The following is an 8,513-nucleotide window of genomic DNA, read 5'->3' as shown; positions in this document are numbered from 1 at the left end:
GGTGCGCCATTAGTATTTTCACACTAATGGCGCACCAACACATGGTGCGCCATTAGTATTTAGTAATGGCGCACCACATGTACAGTGCGCCATTAGTGTCCATATTGGCTATAGCTGTTTTTGTAGTAGTGTGCATTACGGAACGAGAAAAGAGACTTGCCGGTAACGAGATTGAACTAGGTATTGAGATACCGACGATCGAATCTCGGGCAAGTAACATACCGATGACAAAGGGAACAACATATGTTGTTATGCGGTTTGACCGATAAAGATCTTCATAGAATATGTGGGAGCCAATATGAACATTCAGGTTTCGTTATTAGTTATTGACCGGGGATGAGTCTCGGTCATGTCTACATAGTTCTCGAACCCGTAGGGTCCGCACGCTTAACGTTCGATGACGATCGGTATTATGAGTTTATGTGTTTTGATGTACCGAAGGTTGTTCGGAGTCCCGGATGTGATCACAGACATGAAGAGGAGTCTCGAAATAGTCGAGACATAAAGATTGATATATTGGAAGGCTATGTTTGGACACCGGAAAGGTTTCGGATGAGTTCGGGCATTTTCCGGAGTACCGGGGGGTTACCGGAACCCCCCGGGGAGTTAATGGGACTTAATGGGCCATGGTGGGAGAGAGGAGGAGGCGGCCAAGTGGGAGGCGCGCGCCCCCCAAGCCCAATCCGAATTGGGGGGGGGCCTTTCCTTCTCTCCTTCTCCCTCTTCCTTCTTCTCCTACTCCAACTAGGGAGGGGGGACCTACTCCTACTAGGAGTTGGAATCCCCCTTGGGGCGCGCCATAGAGAGGGCCGACCCTCCCCTCCTCCACTCCTTTATATACGGGGGAGGGGGGCACCCCATAGACACACAAGTTGACAGTTGTCTTAGCCGTGTGCGGTGCCCCCCTCCACAGATGTCCACCTCAGTCATACCGTTGCAGTGCTTAGGCGAAGCCCTCCGCCGGTAACTTCATCACCGTCACCACGCCATCGAGCTGACGAAACTCTCCCTCGGCCTCTGCTGGATCAAGAGTACGAGGGATGTCACCGAGCTGAACGTGTGCAGATCACGGAGGTGCCGTGCGTTCGGTACTTGATCGGTTGGATCGCGAAGACGTTCGACTACATCAACCGCGTTACTTAACGCTTCCGCTTTCGGTCTACGAGCGTACGTGGACACACTCTTCCGCTCGTTGCTATGCATCACATAGATAGATCTTGCGTGATCGTAGGTAATTTTTTTGAAATATTGCATTCCCCAACAGTGGCATCCGAGCCAGGTCTATGGGTAGATGTTATATGCACGAGTAGAACACAAAGAGTTGTGGGCGATAATAGTCATACTGCTTACCAGCATGTCATACTTTGATTCGGCGGTATTGTTGGATGAAGCGGCTCAGACCGACATTACGCGTATGCTTACACGAGACTGGTTCTACCGATGTGCTTCGCACACAGGTGGCTAGTGGGTGTCTGTTTCTCCAACTTTAGTTGAATCTAGTGTGACTATGCCCGGTCCTTGTTGAAGGTTAAAACAGCACACTTGACGAAAAGTCGTTGTGGTCTTGATGCGTAGGTAAGAACGGTTCTTGCTAAGCCCGTAGCAGTCACGTAAAACTTGCAACAACAAAGTAGAGGACGTCTAACTTGTTTTTGCAGGGCATGTTGTGATGTGATATGGTCAAGACGTGATGATATAAATTGTTGTATGATATGATCATGTTTTGTAACAGAGTTATCGACAACTGACAGGAGCCATATGGTTGTCGCTTTATTATATGCAATGCAATCATCATGTAATTGATTTACTTTATCACTAAGCGGTAGCGATAGTCGTGATAGCAATAGTTGGCGAGACGGCAACGATGCTTCGATGGAGATCAAGGTGTCAAGCCGGTGACAATGGTGATCATGACGGTGCTTTGGAGATGGAGATCAAAGGCACAAGATGATGATGACCATATCATATCACTTATATCGATTGCATGTGATGTTTATCCTTTATGCATCTTATTTTTCTTAGATCGGCGGTAGCATTATAAGATGATCTCTCACTAAATTTCAAGGTACAAGTGTTCTCCCTGAGTATGCACCGTTACTACAGTTTGTCGTGCCGAGACACTGATACGTCCATTTTGCATCATGCTTTTATATCGATATTTATTGCATTATGGGATGTTATTATACATTATGTCACAATATTTATGCCTATTCTCTCTTATTTTACAAGGTTTACATGAAGAGGGAGAATGCCGACAGCTGGAATTCTGGGCTGGAAAAGGAGCAAATATTAGAGACCTATTCTGCACAACTCCAAAAGTCCTAAAACTTCACGGAGGCAAATTTTGGAATATATAAAAAATTCCGGCGAAAGAATCAACCAGAGGGGGCCCACACCCTGGCCACGAGGGTGGGGGCGCGCCCTACCCCCCTGGGCGCGCCCCCTGTCTCGTGGGCCCCCTGGCAGGCCTCCGGTGCCCATCTTCTGCTATATGAAGTCTTTAGTCCTAGAAAAAATAAGAAGGAAGCTTTCGGGATGAAGCGCCGCCGTCTCGAGGCGGAACCTGGGCATAACCAATCTAGGGCTCCGGCGGAGCTCTTCTGCCTGGGAAACATCCCTCCGGGAGGGGGGAATCGTCACCATCATCATCACCATCGATCCTCTCATCGGGAGAGGGTCAATCTCCATCAACATCTTCACCAGCACCATCTCCTCTCAAACCCTAGTTCATCTCTTGTATCCAATCTTTGTCTCAAAACCTCAGATTAGTACATGTGGGTTGCTAGTAGTGTTGATTACTCCTTGTAGTTGATGCTAGTTGGTTTATTCGGTGGAAGATCATATGTTCAGATCCTTTATGCATATTAATACCCCTCTGATTATGAATATGAATATGATTTGCGAGTAGTTACGTTTGTTCCTAAGGACATGGGAGAAGTCTTGCTATAAGTAGTCATGTGAATTTGGTATTCGTTCGATATTTTGATGAGATGTATGTTGTCTTTCCTCTAGTGGTGTTATGTGAACGTCTACTACATGACACTTCACCATTATTTGGGCCTAGGGGAAGGCATTGGGAATTAATAAGTAGATGATGGGTTGCTAGAGTGACAAGAACCTTAAACCCTAGTTTATGCGTTGCTTCGTAAGGGGCTGATTTGGATCCATTTGTTTCATGCTACGGTTAGGTTTACCTTAATACTTCTTTTGTAGTTGCGGATGCTTGCAATAGGGGTTAATCATAAGTGGGATGCTTGTCCAAGGAAGGGCAGTACCCAAGCACCGGTCCACCCACATATGAAATTATCAAAGTAACGAACACGAATCATATGAGCGTGATGAAAACTAGCTTGACGATAATTCCCATGTGTCCTCGGGGGCGTTTTCCGTTATATAAGAATCTGTCCAGGCTTGTCCTTTGCTACAAAAAGGATTGGGCCACCTTGCTGCACTTTATTTACTCTTGTTACTTGTTACCCGTTGCAAATTAGCTTTTCACAGAACTATCTGTTGCCGATAATTTCAGTGCTTGCAGAGAATACCTTACTGAAAACCGCTTGTCATTTCCTTCTGCTCCTCGTTGGGTTCGACACCCTTACTTATCGAAAGGACTACGATAGATCCCCTATACTTGTGGGTCATCAAGACTCTTTTCTGGCGCCGTTGCCGGGGAGTGAAGCGCCTTTGGTAAGTGGAATTTGGTAAGGAAAAATTTATATAGTGTGCTGAAATTTACTCTCACTTGTTACTATGGAAAGTAATCCTTTGAGGGGCTTGTTCGGGGTATCTTCACCCCGACCAGTAGAGCAAATAGTTGCTCCTCAACCTACTGAACCTACTGAAAATGTTTACTTTGAAATTCCTTCGGGTATGATAGAGAAACTGCTAGCTAATCCTTTTACAGGTGATGGAACATTACATCCTGATTTACACCTAATCTATGTGGATGAAGTTTGTGAATTATTTAAGCTTGCAGGTATGCCCGAGGATGTTATCAAGAAGAAGGTCTTCCCTTTATCTTTGAAGGGAAATGCATTGACATGGTTTAGGCTATGTGATGATATGGGATCATGGAACTACAACCGATTGAAATTGGAATTTCATCAGAAGTTTTATCGTATGCATCTTGTTCATCGTGATCCTAATTATATATTTAATTTTTGGCCTCGTGAAGGAGAAAGCATCGCTCAAGCTTGGGGGAGGCTTAAGTCCATGTTATATTCATGCCCCAATCACGAGCTCTCAAGAGAAATTATTATTCAAAAATTTTATGCTCGGCTTTCTGACAACAATCGCTCCATGGTCGATACTTCTTGTACTGGTTCTTTTATGATGATGACTATTGAATTCAAATGTGATTTATTGGAAAGAATTAAGCGCAACTCTGAAGATTGGGATCTCGACGAAGGTAAGGAGTCAGGTATATATATAACACCTAAGTTTGATTGTGTTAAATCTTTTATGGATACCGATGTTTCCCGTGAATTTAGCACTAAATATTGGACTTGATTATGAGATAGTAGCTTCTTTCTGTGAATCCTTTGCTACTCATGTTGATATCCCTAAGGAGAAGTGGTTTAAATATAATCCTCCCATTGAAGTAAAAGTAGTTGCACCTATTAAAGTTGAAGAAAAGACTATCACTTATAATGTTGATCCTATTGTTCCTACTGCTTATATTGAGAAACCACCTTTCCCTGTTAGAATAAAGGATCATGCTAAAGCTTCAACTTTGGTTCGTAAGAGTAATACTAGAACACCTACACCCCCTGAGAAAATTAATTTGAACCTAGTATTGCTATGGTTAAAGATCTCTTGGCCGATAATATTGATGGGCATGTTAGACCCGATACTAAAAATAAACATAGACCTGTTGTAGGCATGCCTGTTATTTCTGTTAAAATAGGAGATCATTGTTATCATGGCTTGTGTGATATGGTGGCTAGTGCAAGTGCAATACCTTATACAAAGAAATTATGCATGATATTGCACCTGCTGAGATAGAAGAAATTGATGTTACAATTAAGCTTGCCAATAGAGACACTATTTCACCAGTTGGGATTGTTAGAGATGTTGAAGTCTTATGTGGGAAAGTTAAATATCCTTCTGATTTTCTTGTTCTTGGTTTCCCACAAGATGACTTTTGTCCCATTATATTTGGCAGACCCTTCTTGAATACTGTTAATGCTAAGATAGATTGCAAAAAGGATGTTGTTACTATTGGATTGGGGGATATATGTCTCATGAGTTTAATTTTGCTAACTTTCATAGACAACCCCATGATAAATAATTGCCTAGTAAATATGAAATTATTGGTCTTGCTTCTATTGTCGTGCCTCCTAATGATCCTTTAGAACAATATTTGCTAGACCATGAAAATGATATGTTTATGAATGAAAGAAGGGAAATAGATGAAGTATTCTTTAAACAGTGACCTATTTTGAAACACAACTTGCCTGTTGAAATTCTAGGGGATCCTCCTCCACCCAAGGGTGATCCCGTGTTTGAGCTTAAACCATTACCAGATACTCTTAAATATGCTTATCTTGATGAAAAGAATATATATCCTGTTATTATTAGTGCTAACCTTTCAGAGCAGGAAGAGGAGAAATTATTGAAAACTTTGAAGAAGCACCGTGCTGCTATTGGATATACTCTTTATGATCTTAAGGGCATTAGTCCCACTCTATGCCAACACAAAATTAAATTAGAGAAAGACGCTAAACCAGTTGTTGATCACCAACGACGGTTAAATCCTAAGATGAAAGAAGTGGTAAGAAATGAAATACTAAAGCTGCTGGAGGCAGGTTATCCTGTTGCTGATAGACAGTGGGTAAGTCCTGTCCATTGTGTCCCTAAGAAGGGAGGTATTACCGTTGTTCCTAATGATAAAGATGAATTGATCCCGCAAAGAATTGTTACGGGTTATAGAATGGTAATTGACTTCCGCATATTAAATAAAGCTACTAGAAAAGATCATTACCCTTTACCTTTTATTGATCAAATGCTAGAAAGATTATCTAAACATACACATTTTTGCTTTCTAGATGGTTACTCTGGTTTCTCTCAAATACCTGTGTCAAAAGAGGATCAGGATAAGACCACTTTTACTTGCCCTTTCGGTACCTTTGCTTATAGATGTATGCCTTTTGGTTTATGCAATGCACCTGCTACCTTTCAAAGATGCATGATGGCTATATTCTCTCATTTTTGTGAAAAGATTGTTGAGGTTTTCATGGATGATTTTTCTGTATATGGAACTTCTTTTTATGATTGCTTGAGCAACCTTGATCGAGTTTTGCAGAGATGTGAAGAAACTAATCTTGTCTTGAATTGGGAGAAGTGCCACTTTATGGTTAATGAAGGTATTGTCTTAGGGCATAAAATTTTTGAAAGAGGTATTGAGGTTGATAAAGCTAAAGTTGATGCTATTGAAAAGATGCCGTGTCCCAAGGACATCAAAGGTATAAGAAGTTTCCTTGGTAATGCCGGTTTTTATATTAGGTTCATTAAAGACTTCTCAAAAATCTCTAGGCCTCTGACTAATCTATTACAAAAAGATGTTCCTTTTGTCTTTGATGATGATTATGTAGAAGCATTTGAAATACTTAAGAAAGCCTTGATTTCTGCACATATTGTTCAGCCACCGGATTGGAATTTACCCTTTGAAATTATGTGTGATGCTAGTGATTATGCTGTAGGTGTTGTTCTAGGACAAAGAGTTGATAATAAATTAAATGTTATTCAATATGCTAGTAAAACTCTAGACAGTGCCCAAAGAAATTATGCTACTGCTGAAAAAGAATTTTTAGCAGTTGTATTTGCTTGTGATAAGTTCAGACCTTATATTGTTGATTCTAAAGTAACTGTTCACACTGATCATGCTGCTATTAAATATCTTATGGAAAAGAAAGATGCTAAGACTAGACTTATTAGATGGGTTCTCCTACTACAATAATTTGATTTGCATATTATTAATAGAAGGGGAGCTGAGAACCCCGTTGCAGACAACTTGTCTAGGTTAGAAAATGTTCTTGATGACCCACTACCTATTGATGATAGCTTTCCTAATGAAAAATTGGCTGTCATAAAAGCTTCTCGTACTGCTCCATGGTATGCTGATTATGCTAATTACATTGTTGCTAAATTTATACCACCTAGTTTCACATACCAGCAAAAGAAAAAGTTTTCCTATGATTTAAGACATTACTTCTGGGATGACCCACACCTTTATAAAGAAGGAGTAGATGGTGTTATTAGACGTTGTGTACCTGAGCATGAACAGAAACACATCCTACGCAAGTGTCACTCCGAGGCTTATGGAGGACACCACACTGGAGATAGAACTGCACATAAGGTATTGCAATCCGGTTTTTATTGGCCTACTCTCTTCAAAGATGCCCGTAAGTTTGTCTTGTCTTGTGATGAATGTCAAAGAATTGGTAATATTAGTATACGTCAAGAAATGCCTATGAATTATTCACTTGTTATTGAACCATTTGATGTTTGGGGATTTGATTATATGGGACATTTTCCTTCCTCTAATGGGTATACACATATTTTAGTTGTTGTTGATTACGTTACTAAGTGGGTAGAAGCTATTCCAACTAGTAGTGCTGATCATAACACCTCTATTAAGATGCTTAAAGAAGTTATTTTTCCAAGGTTTGGAGTCCCTAGATACTTAACGACTGATGGTGGTTCACATTTTATTCATGGTGCTTTTCGTAAAATGCTTGCTATGTATGATGTTAATCATAGAATTGCATCTCCATACCACCCGCAATCTAGTGGCCAAGTAGAGCTGAGTAATAGAGAGATCAAATTAATTTTGCAAAAGACTGTTAATAGATCTAGAAAGAATTGGTCCAAGAAACTTGATGATGCATTATGGGCCTATAGAACTGCATATAAAAATCCTATGGGTATGTCTCTGTATAAAATGGTTTATGAAAAAGCATGTCACTTACCTCTTGAACTAGAGCATAAGGCATATTGGGCTATTAAAGAGCTCAATTATGATTTCAAACTTGCTAGTGAGAAGAGGCTATTTGACATTAGCTCACTTGATGAGTGGAGAACCCAAGCCTATGAGAATGCCAAATTGTTTAAAGAAAAAGTTAAAATATGGGATGACAAAAGGAAACAAAAGTGTGAGTTTAATGTAGGTGATTATGTGTTGCTATACAACTCTCGTTTAAGATTTTTTGCATGAAAACTCCTCTCTAACTGGGAAGGTCCTTACGTTATCGAGGAGGTCTATCGCTCCGGTGCCATAAAATTCAACAACTTCGAAGGTACAAATCCGAAGGTGGTGAGCGGTCAAAGAATCAAACATTATATCTCAGGTAATCCCATAAATGTTGAAACTAATGTTATTGAAACCGTAACTCCGGAGGAGTACATAAGGGACACTTTCCAGAATGTTTCAGACTCCGAAAAGGAATAGTTATGTGGTACAGTAAGTAAACCGACTCCAAAACAGTCCTAATGGCAATTTTTCTCTGTTTTGG

Source organism: Aegilops tauschii, chromosome 2 (assembly GCF_002575655.3).
Source record: "Aegilops tauschii subsp. strangulata cultivar AL8/78 chromosome 2, Aet v6.0, whole genome shotgun sequence".
NCBI classification, from domain to species: domain Eukaryota; kingdom Viridiplantae; phylum Streptophyta; class Magnoliopsida; order Poales; family Poaceae; genus Aegilops; species Aegilops tauschii.
Note: the sequence above shows the minus strand (reverse complement) of the source record.